Source organism: Mustelus asterias, chromosome 25, assembly GCF_964213995.1.
Source record: "Mustelus asterias chromosome 25, sMusAst1.hap1.1, whole genome shotgun sequence".
Lineage (NCBI taxonomy): Eukaryota > Metazoa > Chordata > Chondrichthyes > Carcharhiniformes > Triakidae > Mustelus > Mustelus asterias.
Genome location: NC_135825.1, coordinates 41,816,570 through 41,832,126, shown reverse-complemented (window position 1 = coordinate 41,832,126; position 15,557 = coordinate 41,816,570). Strand labels below are relative to the sequence as shown.

At 51.1% G+C, this 15,557-nt stretch overlaps 1 protein-coding gene across 1 annotated transcript in view; it reads right to left on the bottom strand.

The window, feature by feature from the left end:
- Positions 1 to 12,978, bottom strand: part of dennd2da (DENN/MADD domain containing 2Da) — a 155,584-nt gene extending 142,606 nt beyond the window's left edge. Inside the window, exon 1 of the mRNA XM_078242352.1 lies at positions 12,838 to 12,978. The gene's annotated coding sequence lies outside the window, so the exon portion shown is untranslated. The remainder of the gene's footprint in view (positions 1 to 12,837) is intronic.
- Between the last annotated feature and the right edge of the window lie 2,579 nt (positions 12,979 to 15,557).

Genomic DNA, 15,557 nt, shown 5'->3' with positions numbered 1-15,557 from the left:
TTTTTTTGTGACAAGTCTTCCTTTGATCGAATATAATCCACAACTTCCTTTTAGCCACAATTGATTCACTTTCCGGTTGGGTTTTGGTGTCTTTAAAGGAATGTATATTTGTTGTAAACCATGTATTGGTTTTTTAAAAGCTAGCCATTACCTGTCTACATTCATACGTTCTCTCAATTCACTATAGCCAACTTGTCCCTTATATCTTCATAGCTTCCTTTGTTTAGACCCAAGTTTCAGATGGAAGAGTTTTGATGAAGGGTCAGCCATCCAGGCTCAAAACGTTGGCTCTATTCTCTCTCCACTGATGCTGTTGAGATTTTCCAGCATTTTCTGTTTCTGTTTCAGATTCCAGCATCAGCAGTATTTTGCTTCTATTTCAGATTGAAGTGCTTCACTTTCAAACATTGTAAAATTCCGCCACATTATGGTCATTCTTCCCCAAAGACTCTTTTACAACAAGATTATTAATTAACCCTCTCTTATTGCACAATACTAGATGTAATATAACCTGTGCCCTGGGTCTGTTGCTCAAGATGTGGAGATGCTGGCGTTGGACTGGGGTAAACACAGTAAGAAGTTTAACAACACCAGGTTAAAGTCCAACAGGTTTATTTGGTAGCAAAAGCCACACAAGCTTTCGGAGCTCTAAGCCCCTTCTTCAGGTGAGTGGGAATTCTGTTCACAAACAGAGCTTATAAAGACACAAACTCAATTTACATGAATAATGGTTGGAATGCGAATACTTACAACTTATCAAGTCTCCACTCACATTGTTTTGTTTCTTAAAGACTTGATTAGTTGTAAGTATTCGCATTCCAACCATTATTCATGTAAATTGAGTTTGTGTCTTTATATGCTCTGTTTGTGAACAGAATTCCCACTCACCTGAAGAAGGGGCTTAGAGCTCCGAAAGCTTGTGTGGCTTTTGCTACCAAATAAACCTGTTGGACTTTAACCTGGTGTTGTTAAACTTCTTACTGTTGCTCAACACATTGCCCTAAAAACAACCATCTCTTACACATTCCATGAATTAGTCTTCCACGGTATTAGTACTCCTTAGATTTACCCAGCTTAGATTGAAGTCTCTCATGATCATTATATTATCTATGCACAATAATTTCCTGATGCTGTTCCCTACATACGGGAGGTTACGGGGTTAGGGTAGGACGGGTGGGACTGGAAGTGATGCTCTTTGGGAGAGTAGGTGCAGACCTGATGAGCTGAATAGCCTCTTTCTGCATCATAGAGATTCCATGGTTCGATGCTTCTAATACCACCACTGAATATTCAGTTCCCAGCCTTGGTCACTCTGCAGCCGTGTGTCCGTGATGGTAACTCGATCATACCCACATACTTCAGTTGGTGCTATCAATTTATTTAAACTTGTTGTGAATATTGCCTGCATTCAGATAGATAGAGCGTCTTTGGAACATTATTCTGTATATTCACTACTCGATGCTGGCCTTTGTTTCTGCTGCCTCCCACTCTTGTTTACTACTTGAGCCTCAATTCCCTGCTTCTATACTCAATGAGGATGAACTTAGGAAAAAAATTCTAAGTCCAGAACGAGCGTGAAAACAGGAGTTTCTGATCCGTTTTTTGGGTGAATTCGAATCTGCGATCTTATGCACTTCGAAAAAAAAAACAACAGAAACCGTTACTCACCTGGTGGGGACTTAAATCACCCGAAAGCCAAAAAACAAGTATGATGAGGTCGTAAAATCGCCTCCACGGTCTCTGATTCTGAAGCTCTAAGATCTCCTGTGCCCACTCTCTCAATAGGTCCTGCCACCTTCATGAATCAATGTACATGAATTTCCATGAGCCATTGTTCCTGCACACTGCAATTCTAAGTATAGATTGTCTCTCTCTATCTTTCTGCCTAAATGCATCAGCTCCCATTCTCTCTATTAATTTCTATCTGCCTCTTGTTTGTGATTTTGCTCGCCTATCTATAACTTGTGGCATCCTCACCTTCTGCCACTCCTCCAAGTTTGGTATCATTGGCAAATTGAAATTTTACTCTGTATTCCAGTATCTGAGTCATTTATTTATATCAAAAAAAGAATGGTCCTTGCACTGAGCCTTGAGGAATACCACTGCCTACCCTCCTCCTGTCTGAAAAATAGCGATTTACCACAACTCACTTTTTTTTGTCCTCAAGTCTTTTGTTTAATTCAAACTGATGCTCATCCTCCATGAGCCTCGTTATCTTAATGAGCCTTTCATGTGGTACTTTGTCAAATGCTTCCTTAAAATCCATATAGACAGCATCCACCACATTCCTCTCATCAACATTAAAATCCATATAGACAGCATCCACCACATTCCTTTCACCAACATTAAAATCCATATAGACAGCATCCACTGCATTCCCCTCATCAACATTAAAATCCATATAGATAACATCCACCACATTCCCTTCTTCAACCTTCTCGGTTGCATCAAAAATCCAATTTGATTATTAAACAAATTCCGTGTTGACTCTCCATAATTATTACAAACCTCTCCAAGTAGTTGTAATTTTCCCCTGATTACTGTGTCCAAAATCTCACCCGCCACTAATGTTGAACTGGCCAAAAAGTCATTATTAAGGATATCCACACCCTTATTCAAGAAAGAGTGTGTCATATTTGCCACTCTCCAATCCTCTGGCATCCGTATCTTGAGAAGATTGAAAGATTATGACACGATTTTCTGCTATCCCCACCCCCATTTTCCTTAACATCCTGGGACACAAACCATCCAGACCAGGTGACTTGTCAGCCTTTTCTGTACATTCTGTCCATCAGTTTTCACCTCATCCATTACCTCGATCATCTCTGCTTTTCCTGACATTTTTTCAGCATCCTTCTTAATAAACACCAATACACAGTACGAGTATTCTAGCCTTTCCCTGGGTCTTTGTGCATATATCATCCCTAATAGCCCCTCCTCACCTCTTACTAGTCTTTGAACTCTCTCTCTCTTAAGGGGAGTATTGGTAGAGTCTGGTTACTGCTTTTCTCAGTGACACAGTCAGACTGTGTGACAATCCAGCTGCAATTCACCAACATGGCTGACTGAGTCTGAACTGCCTCTAGAATATGATCAGACTAAGAGGAGATGAGTAAATACCTTCCACATACAGATATCTCGAGACTTTGAAAGACTCACCAGAAAAAGAAACTGATTGCGTTCGGCAGGAAATGGTGGTAATTGATTGAAGGGGTTGGAATATTAATGCAGACCACGAGAAGCTGTGTAGAAACCAGGTCAGAGTCTGAACATGTGCACTCGGTGTGTGTGATGGATATAAACTCCCTTGGGTGGTTAGCTTGTGATGCTAATTATCAAAGTTCACAGTTGGTACTTGGCCAATGGGCTGACTGTTTTACAGCTGGATACAGATCTGTACAATATAAATAGCTGTGGTCAGCCTGATCTTTATCAGTAACTTCTGCCGGATGGATGTGAGCAATGTTAGAACACAGGATAGAACTATAATAACACTCTTCACTTTCAGTCTGCTCTTTTCTCTTTGCAAACTCAGCCAATTGAATCTGTGGAGGGTTGGGAGTGGCAATTGGTCGCTGTGTTTAATGCTAAGCAGTGCACCCAATGATAGAACATTGGACAAGTCAGAAGTCATTCCAGCCCCTGTGGCCTTCTCTTCCAATCAGGTATTGGCTACTCTCTGCCTCGATTCCTTTTCCTGCCTCTGTTCCATATCACCTGACGCTCAATAAACACCTACTGATCCCAGTCTCCAGACTTTTAGTTGACCAAGATCCCCTCAATCGCATCCCCGTTACAGCGCCCCCCGCCCCCCCCCGCCGCATAGATCCACATGACCGCCCCCCGGCCGCTGCATAGATCCACATCATCCGAGGGGCAGAGAGAGATCCACTAGCTCTGGCTGCAATTATCTGACTTGTTTGTATGCTGAAACAGGTTTTTGTATGGGAGGAAGTGGTGAGTAGGAGAGCTGTCAGCTACAGCTGAAAACTCATTGCTTGCTTGGGTGTCATTTAATATACACCCCAAAGCCCTGTGATGCACAAGTGAGTTAGAAAAGGCCTGGAACTCCAACACCCATCGGAAGATCTGCAGGGTCCTTCTTTAGTTCAGGCTTGAGACTGGATTGTATGTTTAACCTGAGGGAGGCTGCCATCACACCAAATGAATCCAGGGCGGAGGGAGGCCTGAAAACTTGGGGAATTGGATAGGAGTTTTGGCTTTATTGTTGACCAAAAGATGGAAGTGGACCCCATAAGAAACCCTTGGGTCTCCACAGCCTTCTCTCTCTAGCCAAGCTGGAAAGCCCCTTCCCCCCAGCAGTCTGGCCCAGATCTTTCCTTCCCAGGCTCCTGAACGCTCCTTCCTCACCCTAAGCTTCCATCTCCAATCCCATTACCCACTCTCCCTGAACCCCTCCACCTGCCTTCCCTGGACCCCATCACCCACAACCCCAACTCGGCCCCTCCCCAACAGCCTCCCCCAACACTCCCACCACTTCATGAACCTCTCCCCCTACCCCTCCCCCCTTCCGCGTACCCCTACACCCACCCTCCCCATATCCTTCCATCCTTCCCCGTACCCCTCCCTCTGTACAACTCCACCCTCCCCCCCATACCCCTCCACCCACCCTCCCCGTATCCTCCCCCCCGTACCCCTCCCTCTGTACCACTCCACCCTCCCCCCATACCCCTCCACCCACCTCCCGTATCCCTCCACCGACCCTCGTACTCCTTCACTCCCCGTACCCATCCACCCTGCCGTACCTCTCCACTCCCTCCTCCTTGTACCTCTCCACTCCCCCCTCCTTGTACCTCTCCACCCACTCTCCCTGTACCCCTCCCACTCTCCCTGTACCACTCCATCCACCCCCCCGTACTCCTCCACCCCCCCTCGTATCCCTCCAACCCCCGTACCGTTCCACCCATCCCCAATACCCCTCCACCTTCCCCATATCCCTCCACCCCCTGTATGCTTTCACCCTCCCCATACCCTTCCACCCACTCCCCTTACTCCTCCACCCTCCCCGTATCCCTCCACCCCCCCGTACCGTTCCACCCATCCCCAGTACCCCTCCACCTTCCCCATAACCCTCCACTCCCTGTACCCCTCCACACTCCCCGTGCCCCTCCGCACTCCCCGTGCCCCTCCGCACTCCCCGTGCCCCTCCGCACTCCCCGTGCCCCTCCGCACTCCCCGTGCCCCTCCGCACTCCCCGTGCCCCTCCGCACTCCCCGTGCCCCTCCGCACTCCCCGTGCCCCTCCGCACTCCCCGTGCCCCTCCGCACTCCCCGTGCCCCTCCGCACTCCCCGTGCCCCTCCGCACTCCCCGTGCCCCTCCGCACTCCCCGTGCCCCTCCGCACTCCCCGTGCCCCTCCGCACTCCCCGTGCCCCTCCGCACTCCCCGTGCCCCTCCGCACTCCCCGTGCCCCTCCGCACTCCCCGTGCCCCTCCGCACTCCCCGTGCCCCTCCGCACTCCCCGTGCCCCTCCGCACTCGCCGTGCCCCACCGCACTCGCCGTGCCCCTCCGCACTCCCCGTGCCCCTCCGCCCTCCCCGTGCCCCTCCGCCCTCCCCGTGCCCCTCCGCCCTCCCCGTGCCCCTCCGCCCTCCCCGTGCCCCTCCGCCCTCCCCGTGCCCCTCCGCCCTCCCCGTGCCCCTCCGCCCTCCCCGTGCCCCTCCGCCCTCCCCGTGCCCCTCCGCCCTCCCCGTGCCCCTCCGCCCTCCCCGTGCCCCTCCGCCCTCCCCGTGCCCCTCCGCCCTCCCCGTGCCCCTCCGCCCTCCCCGTGCCCCTCCGCCCTCCCCGTGCCCCTCCGCCCTCCCCGTGCCCCTCCGCCCTCCCCGTGCCCCTCCGCCCTCCCCGTGCCCCTCCGCCCTCCCCGTGCCCCTCCGCCCTCCCCGTGCCCCTCCGCCCTCCCCGTGCCCCTCCGCCCTCCCCGTGCCCCTCCGCCCTCCCCGTGCCCCTCCGCCCTCCCCGTGCCCCTCCGCCCTCCCCGTGCCCCTCCGCCCTCCCCGTGCCCCTCCGCCCTCCCCGTGCCCCTCCGCCCTCCCCGTGCCCCTCCGCCCTCCCCGTGCCCCTCCGCCCTCCCCGTGCCCCTCCGCCCTCCCCGTGCCCCTCCGCCCTCCCCGTGCCCCTCCGCCCTCCCCGTGCCCCTCCGCCCTCCCCGTGCCCCTCCGCCCTCCCCGTGCCCCTCCGCCCTCCCCGTGCCCCTCCGCCCTCCCCGTGCCCCTCCGCCCTCCCCGTGCCCCTCCGCCCTCCCCGTGCCCCTCCGCCCTCCCCGTGCCCCTCCGCCCTCCCCGTGCCCCTCCGCCCTCCCCGTGCCCCTCCGCCCTCCCCGTGCCCCTCCGCCCTCCCCGTGCCCCTCCGCCCTCCCCGTGCCCCTCCGCCCTCCCCGTGCCCCTCCGCCCTCCCCGTGCCCCTCCGCCCTCCCCGTGCCCCTCCGCCCTCCCCGTGCCCCTCCGCCCTCCCCGTGCCCCTCCGCCCTCCCCGTGCCCCTCCGCCCTCCCCGTGCCCCTCCGCCCTCCCCGTGCCCCTCCGCCCTCCCCGTGCCCCTCCGCCCTCCCCGTGCCCCTCCGCCCTCCCCGTGCCCCTCCGCCCTCCCCGTGCCCCTCCGCCCTCCCCGTGCCCCTCCGCCCTCCCCGTGCCCCTCCGCCCTCCCCGTGCCCCTCCGCCCTCCCCGTGCCCCTCCGCCCTCCCCGTGCCCCTCCGCCCTCCCCGTGCCCCTCCGCCCTCCCCGTGCCCCTCCGCCCTCCCCGTGCCCCTCCGCCCTCCCCGTGCCCCTCCGCCCTCCCCGTGCCCCTCCGCCCTCCCCGTGCCCCTCCGCCCTCCCCGTGCCCCTCCGCCCTCCCCGTGCCCCTCCGCCCTCCCCGTGCCCCTCCGCCCTCCCCCTCCGCCCTCCCCCTCCGCCCTCCCCCTCCGCCCTCCCCCTCCGCCCTCCCCCTCCGCCCTCCCCCTCCGCCCTCCCCCTCCGCCCTCCCCCTCCGCCCTCCCCCTCCGCCCTCCCCCTCCGTCCTCCCCCTCCGCCCTCCCCCTCCGCCCTCCCCCTCCGCCCTCCCCCTCCGCCCTCCCCCTCCGCCCTCCCCCTCCGCCCTCCCCCTCCGCCCTCCCCCTCCGCCCTCCCCCTCCGCCCTCCCCCTCCGCCCTCCCCCTCCGCCCTCCCCCTCCGCCCTCCCCGTGCCCCTCCGCCCACCCTTCCCGCACCCTTCCACCCACCCTTCCCGCACCCTTCCACCCACCCTTCCCGCACCCTTCCACCCACCCTTCCCGTACCCCTTTACCTACCCTCCCTCTACCCCTCCACCCACCCTCCTCACACCCCTCTCCCCAACCCCAGCCCTGTCCAGACCCCTCACTCCCAGCACGGAGTTTAGCCCAGGCAGACAAGCTGACGACAGGCTGGCTCAGGTTTAGCCCAGGCCTAGTTTGCAGTGTGCAGAACATTGAAACATTTCTCAGCCCAAACAAGCCACTTCCCAATGGTCATGGTTAATCACAGGGACAAAATCAACACCTTTAATTGAAAGGATTTCCCAGGTGCCTCTGAGTGACGGAAGCAGGAAAGAAAGTAGTTGGACTTTCACCTCTGAGTCACAGGATTGTTTTTTCACTTTAAAGACTAGAGTCTTGAAACGAGGCTGACACTCCCAGGGCCACACTGAGGGCGTGCTGTCTTTCAGGCCCCAGCTGTCTGCTCAGGTGGATGTAAGAGATTCCATAACCAGGAATTAATGAAGTGTGGGACCTTCTCCCCATGACAGGGCTGCTATTTATCCATCAGTCACTAAGACAGATTCACTGCTCATTATCACGCTGCTATTTGCAGGGGCTTGTGTCCAATTGGCGGCCACCTTTTCTACGTTACAATGACTGCACTGCAAAGTATTTAATTGGCTGGAAAGTGCTTTGGGTGTTCTGTGGCTGTGAGAAGAGTTGTAGAATCATAGACTGAATCATAGAATCCCTACAGTGCATGTTCATTCTGTCTCTCGGTGCCTGCGGTCATCTCCCACAGTCGTGAGCTTTCTGCAAACTGATTGTGAACATTAATGATTTGGACTGGAACGTAGGGGGTATGGTCAAGAAGTTCTTGGATGACATGAAAATTGATGGGGTGGTAAATAGTGAGGTGGATAGCCATAGACTGCAGGAGGGCATCAATGGACTGGTCAGTTGGGCAGAGCAGTGGCAAATGGAAAAGTGTGAGGTAGCGCACTTAGGGAGGGCTAACAGGACAAAGGATTACACGATGAACATTAGGACCCGAGAAAGTACTGAAGATTTGAGGGACCTTGGAGTGCATAATCCACAGATTTCTGAAGGTGGCAGGGCAAGTAGGTGAGGCAGTTAAGAAGGCATATGGGATACTTGGATAAAAGCAAAATACTGTGGATGCTGGAATCTCAAATAAAAACAGAAAATGCTGGAAAATCTCAGGAGGTCTGACAGCATCTGTGGAGAGAGAATAGAGCGAACATTTCGAGTCTGGATGAGCCTTCGACAGAGCCAGCTCTGAAACGTTGGCTCTATCCTCTCTCCACAGATGCTGTCAGACCTCCTGAGATTTTCCAGCATTTTCTGTTTTTGTTACAGGATACTTGCCTTTATTAGCTGAGGTATAGAATACAAGAACACGGAGGTCCATACTGGAACTGTATAAAACCCTGGTGAGCCCACAGCTGGAATACTGGGTGTAGTTCCTGTCACCATATTATAGGAAGGATGTGATTACACTGGAGAGGGTGCAGAGGAGATTGACCTGGATGCTGCCTGGGATGGACGATCTGATCTATAAGGATAGGTTGCATAGGCTGGGACTGTTTTCCTTGGAGCAGCTGAGTGACGGAAGCAGGTGGAGAGGGGACCTGATCGAGCTGTATAAGATTATGAGGGGCATAGATCGGGTGGATAGGAAGAAACTTTTTCCATTAGTAGAGTGGCCTATATCCAAGGGGGATAGATTTAAGGTCGGAGTTAGAGGGCTAAGAGGGAAGTTGATGAGAAACCTTTTCACCCAGAGGGTGATGGGAGTCGAAAACCCTCTGCCTGAAAGGGTGGTTGAGTCAGGAATCATAGAATCATAGAAACCCTACAGTGCAGAAGGAGGCCATTCGGCCCATCGAGTCTGCACCGACCACAATCCCACCCAGGCCCTACCTCCACATATTTACCCGCTAATCCCTCTTAACCTACACATCCCAGGACTCTAAGGGGCAATTTTTTAACCTGGCCAATCAACCTAACCCGCACATCTTTGGACTGTGGGAGGAAACCGGGGCACCCGGAGGAAACCCACGCAGACACGAGGAGAATGTGCAAACTCCACACAGACAGTGACCCGAGCCGGGAATCGAACCCGGGACCCTGGAGCTGTGAAGCAGCGGTGCTAACCACTGTGCTACCGTGCCGCCCTAGAGGAACTCTTGTAACTTTTAAGAAATCTTTAGATAATCACTTGCGCTGCTGAAACTTCCAGGGCCACGGGCCATGCACTGAAAAATGGGATTAGTGTAGTCAGATCTTTGTTGACCAGTATGGACACAATGGGCCAGATGGCCTCCTTCTATACTGTAGACATTGATGAATCTATGAAAATGTGGCTATCACAACACCTATAAATGTGGGACAGTACTGCAGACAGGAGAAACTAGAATACCATAAACTTTATAGATGGAGAATGTTGAGGCTGACTACAATATCATCCATAAACAATAGAAAATGCTGGTGATACTCAGTAGGTCAGGCAGCATCTTTGCAGAGTGAAACAGAAATCTATCAATCTCTGCTTTAAACGCACTCCAGAGACTGAGTTTCCACAGCCCTCTGGAGTAGAGAATTCCAAAGATTCACAACCCTCTATGTCAACTAATTTCCCTACAACCAGGAGAAGTAGATTCTACCATCATGGTTTCCCTCTTATTTTGAAATTGTGTCCCCTGGTTCTCGACTCTCCAACCGAGGGAAAATATCTTCCTTGCATCTATCCTGTCTATTCCTTTTTAAGTATTTTGTAGGTTTTGATGAGATCACCTCTCATTCTTCGAAACTCTGGAGAATACAGGCCCAGTTTACCCAATCTCTCTTCATAAGACAGTCCCACCATCCCGGGAACAAGTTTGCTGCACTCCCTCTATGGCAATAACATCCTCTCTGAGATAAGGGGACCAAAACTGCACACACTACCCCAAGTTCCCAAGCTGACCTGCCAGACTGCACCTTTAACAACTATTTATTAAACTTATCAGTTACTCGCCAATGCTGTTGGAATAGATCCTGTGTCCCTAAAGCATTAGCCTGGTTTTCTGCATCGCCACGTTAATGACATTACCAATACACCCCCACCTCTCCCTGAGCATTGTGAAAAGTGAATATATGAGACTAAACAATGTATAAATGAATGGCTATTTCACCAGCATGGGGTATTTGAGACCACAGATGGTGAGAAGAGAGGAGGTAAAAGGGCAGGTCTTACACCTCCCGTGCTGACATGGAAGGGTGCGGTGGGACAGGGAAGGGGGGTGTTGGGGTGACTGAGGAATGGATTAGGGTGTTGTGAAGGATATCGTCCTTTTGGCATTTTGAAAGGGGAGGAGACAGCCAGATGGGTTTGCTGATGGCATCATGCTGAAGGTGTGGAAATGCTGGAGAATTAATACAGACGCTTGTGGGATAGACGGTGAGGGCAAGGAGGACCTCATCATGGTTGTAGGAGGGATGGAAAGAGGGTGGGGAAATGGAACACACGGTTGTCAAGTTCCTGGGTTGTGTGGGAAAGATAACAGAGGACCATCATTTGAATAGTTTATGATAAGATTTTCAGTAACTGTTGGACACTACACCTGTAGCCACACTGGTGAGAACTCCCATGCTACCCACATGTCATGTCCTGTCATGGTGATATATACGTGAACACACATTCACATCTTCCCCATTTTAGTCGGGACAACCCGCATGCAAGGCACAATGTTGCTGCAGGAACAGATCATTGAATCATTAAATTGCACAGAGCATGAGCTTGGGCTATAAAAGCAAAGCTTGCTGTGTGGCAGTGTATCAAATGAGATGATGACCTGACGACCTATATTACCATAATGGCGAATGCCTAAATTCATCACAGCTCATAGAATCATGAATCCTACAGTGCAGAAAGAAGTCATTCAGCCCATCAAGTCTGCACCAACCACAATCTCATGCAGGCCCTAACCCCATAGCCCCATGCATTTACCCTAGCTAGTCCCCTGACACTAAGGGGCCATTTAGCATCCAATCAACCCAACCTGCACATCTTTGGAGTGTGGGAGGAAACCGGAGCACCCAAAGAACAAAGAAAATTACAGCACAGGAACAGACCCTTCGGCCCTCCAAGCCTGCTCCGACCATGCTGCCTGACTTAACTAAAACCCCCTACACTTCCGGGGACCATATCCCTCTATTCCCATCTTATTCATGTACTTGTCAAAATGCCCCTTAAAAGTCACCACCGTATCCGCTTCCAGTACCTCCCCCGGCAACGAGTTCCAGGCATCCACTACTCACTGTGTAAAAAATCTGCCTCGTACATCTCCTTTAAACCTTGCCCCTCGCACCTTAAACCTATGCCCCCAGTAATTGACTCTTCCACCCTGGGAAAAAGCATCTGACTATCCACTCTGTCAATGCCTCTCATAATCTTGTAGACTTCTATCAGGTCTCCCCTCAACCTCCGTCGCTCCAGTGAGAACAAACCAAGTTTCTCCAACCTCTCCTCATAGATCCATACCAGGCAACATCCTGGTAAATCTTTTCTGTACCCTCTTCAAAGCCTCCACATCCTTCTGGTAGTGTGGCGACCAGAATTGAACACTATATACTCCAAGTGCAGCCTAACTAAGGTTCTATAAAGCTGCAACATGACTTGCCAATTTTTAAACCCGGAGGAAACCCACGCAGACACGGGGAGAACGTCCAGACTTCGCACAGACAGTGATCTAAGCCGGAATCGAACCTGGGTCCCTGGTGCTTTGAGGCAACTGTGTCACCATGCTGCTCATTTGCATAATTTATTCACAGCCAGCTTGAGGAAGGTTACTTGAAGTGGAGATGGATGATTGGGTGTAAGTTACAGTTAAAGTCATAGGACCTATAAAATGTGAGTGTGACAATTGGTTGGTTTCTCGAACTTCTGAAGACTATCTCAGCTGATTGGCAGGCTTGTCCATGCAGTAATGACTGAATTATTGTGGAGACTCTTAATGCAGGCAGTGTGAGGGCTGCAGTTTCTGAAGTGGAGTTGGTATGAGCCACCTGTAGCCCCCTGTACCACTCTACAATACTGTCCTGTGACAGTGCACATTTACCCACAGGTTTCAGCCTATAGGTCACCATCTTCCCCCCCGCCGCATGTGCCAACATTTTGTTGCGTGTTAGCTACCATTGTCTTTACGGCCTGCTCTATGTCTCCCTGCTCACCCACACAGCAGGATGACAAGTCTGCTGGTTGCTATGTTTAAGTTTGAATATTCTACTGGAGGTTACACCATGGGACTGGCAATCTCCAACATTCTCACCCTGCCCCACTCTGTCCCACCCCCACTCTGCTGCCATTGGCTGATCACCTGATTCAGACAGCAAATCTAACATATAGAGACAACAATCACACACATTGGTTTTCTTCAAACTAACATAGCACTGTAATCTTTAGACTGGGAGTTTTTACTTCCTTTTTGATGATGAAATGTTTGAACACGCATTTCAGTTAAGAAGGCAGCTGAATTTGGGTTTAGTTTGCAGCCACAGGGGAGTGGTTGTTACAGAGAGAGAGAGAGAGAGAGAGAAGAATCAAATATAACAGAATCATTACCTCACAGGGAATGGTAACTCCTCATTGAAGACTCATGTTAGACAGTGGAATTGTCGGCTACAGGAGCCCTGGAAGGGAGAGATCCTCAAGCTGCCTGAGATATTGTGTAGCCGTGTCAAACTGGCTTCTGCTTGGTGTTTGCGGTCTCTCACTGTCAGTTTCTCTTCCTGTTCTGCCCTCATTGTGAAGTAGAACGTTGCTGTACTGACTTTAAACCAAAGGTTATCAGTGTCAGTTCCTCTGTCTCACCAACACTGCCCTATAATCCTCATGTCTTACCCCATCCCTCTCCTAGCAATACCAGATTGGACTCACCTGGAGTGCTTTCTCTGCTCTCTCTGCGAGTTCAAACATTTCCTTTTATACCAGGCCTCTGCCCCAAGATCCTCCCTATATATTATCCCCCCAGTATCTTCCCCAGCCTACTCGGGGGCAGCATGGTGGCACAGTGGTTAGCACTGCGGCCACGGACCCCAGGTTCAATTCCTGGCTTGGGTCACTGTCTGTGTGGAGTTTGTACGTTCTCCCCATGTCTGCGTGGGTTTCCTCCGGGTGCTCCGGTTTCCTTCCACAGTCCGAAAGATGTGCGGGTTAGGTTCATTACTACATTCTCCCACAGTGTAACCCGAACAGGCGCCAGAGTGTGGCGACTAGGGGATTTTCACAGTAACTTCATTGCCGTGTTAATGTAAGCCTACTCGTGATTAATAAATAAAATAAACTACACCCTCAAATTCTGCTCTGTGACTCTCAATATCCATATAAAATTCCCTTTCTCTGATCCCATGCCGACCATCTCCCCCAGCTTCACTCCACAGACTGATTCCCCTCTTCACAAACACATGTCCGCCCTCTTGGCCTTGTCATCCCTTGGACCTGCAAGATCTCCAGGATCTCCACTAACAGGCTTCTTACCAATCACTTCCTCATCCCTTTCAACTCCAAACCCTCCACTCCCACCTTTCACCCATGGAGATAAAGTATGACAGCAGATCACCATTATGGTGAATGCTTGGCCCACAGTGACTAACATCCCCTGTAGTGATTGAAGTTTGTGTTCTCTCCGGATCGATTTGCCTTTGAGACTATAAAATCACTTCACCTCCCAGCAATATATCTCTCCCATAATCCTACATTTCTCTTCCTGTTCCTATGTATTTTGCTGTGAGTTAACAGTGTAAAATACTTTAAGGTGTTGTTTAAGTTGTTATAAAAAGCTGTTATTGTAAATAATTACTGAAACGTCTTGTTATTAAATGTTTTAATATTTATTAAGTGTTATAAACTGTTGTGTAAGTAGTTGCAAAGTCTAATTGCAAAAATGTTTGTGCAGTGTTGCTAGAAGATGCTGTAAAATTTTTGATAGTCATCACTATAAGGTGATTAGGTAAGATGTGGATGTAAGGTTAGCAAATTAAAGTCACAGCATTGTTAATGTTGATATGGCTAAGAGACAGTTCTCTGTTCACTGGAGTGAATTATACAGACCCAAAAGTTCCCATGCCTGGGGCATCGTATCCGGGGGATACCCCGAATATATACTGTGGGACCCCACTGCCCCCAACATCCCCATGGTTTGTTCTCACTGGAATGGCGGAGTTGGAGGGGCGACTTGCTAGAAGTCTACAAGATTATGAGGGGCATGGACAGAGTGGATAGTCAGGAACTTTTTCCCAGGGTGGAAGAGTCAATTAATAGGGGGCATAGGTTTAAGGTGCGAGGGGGCAAGGTTTAAAGGAGATGTTCGAGGCAAGTCTTTTACACAGAGGGTGGTGGGTTCCTGGAACTTGCTCCGGGGGAGATAGTGGAAGCAGATACAATAGAGGCTTTTAAGGGGCGTCTTGACAAATACATGAATAAGATGGGAATAGAAGGATAGGGTCCCCGGAAGGGTAGGGGGTTTTATTCAGTCGGGCAGCATGGTCGGTGCAGGCTTGGAGGGCTGAAGGGCCTGTTCCTGTGCTGTAATTTTCTTTGTTCTTTGTAAAGGCTGCAGGACAATTACCCTACACTGGGGACCATCCTCTGATTTAATCTCAGATTTCAGATGGTTCCCTCTGTCTTAAAGCAATAGTTACCCAGGAACAATTAGAAGAATTAAAACCACTTCTAACTATTGGGTAACTATAGCACTGACTACCCCCAGTCCCCATGAGACCCCCCCCCCAACTACCTTCCTGACAGCCTCCCCACAGTACACCCCCTAACTATGGCTCATTATGGAGTTTGCCCAAGAAAACATTATTAATGATCTGGACTTGGGTATACAGGGCTTTACAAAGCTTGCAGATAATGAATAACTTGGAAATGTAGCCAGCAAGTGCTGAAAATATTTACCTGCTTCACCAACAATTACTTGTATTTCTGGCCTGTTTCAAAAATGGCCCAAAGCGATCCTCAAACAAAATCTGTTACTGAGCGACATGTGGAAAGACAAAACAGCTCAAGTATCCTTAATCCATATATCCCGAAACTTAACACGTTTTATTGATCCTCAGTGACCTTCAGCATGGGAAGTCTGGTTGTTTGTCTACACTGTTTGCCTTGTGATTCTCATGGTGAACGTGTCAAAAAGAATCTTATTCCAGGCACCCTGTATTTACTATTCAGTGAGACATCTAACTTTTCTAGGCAGTTAATAACTTTTGACTATAGCCAGCCTAGGCTAAGACGGTTGTAATGTAAGTTTATATGTGGTATATGGGCAGGACTGGGATTAA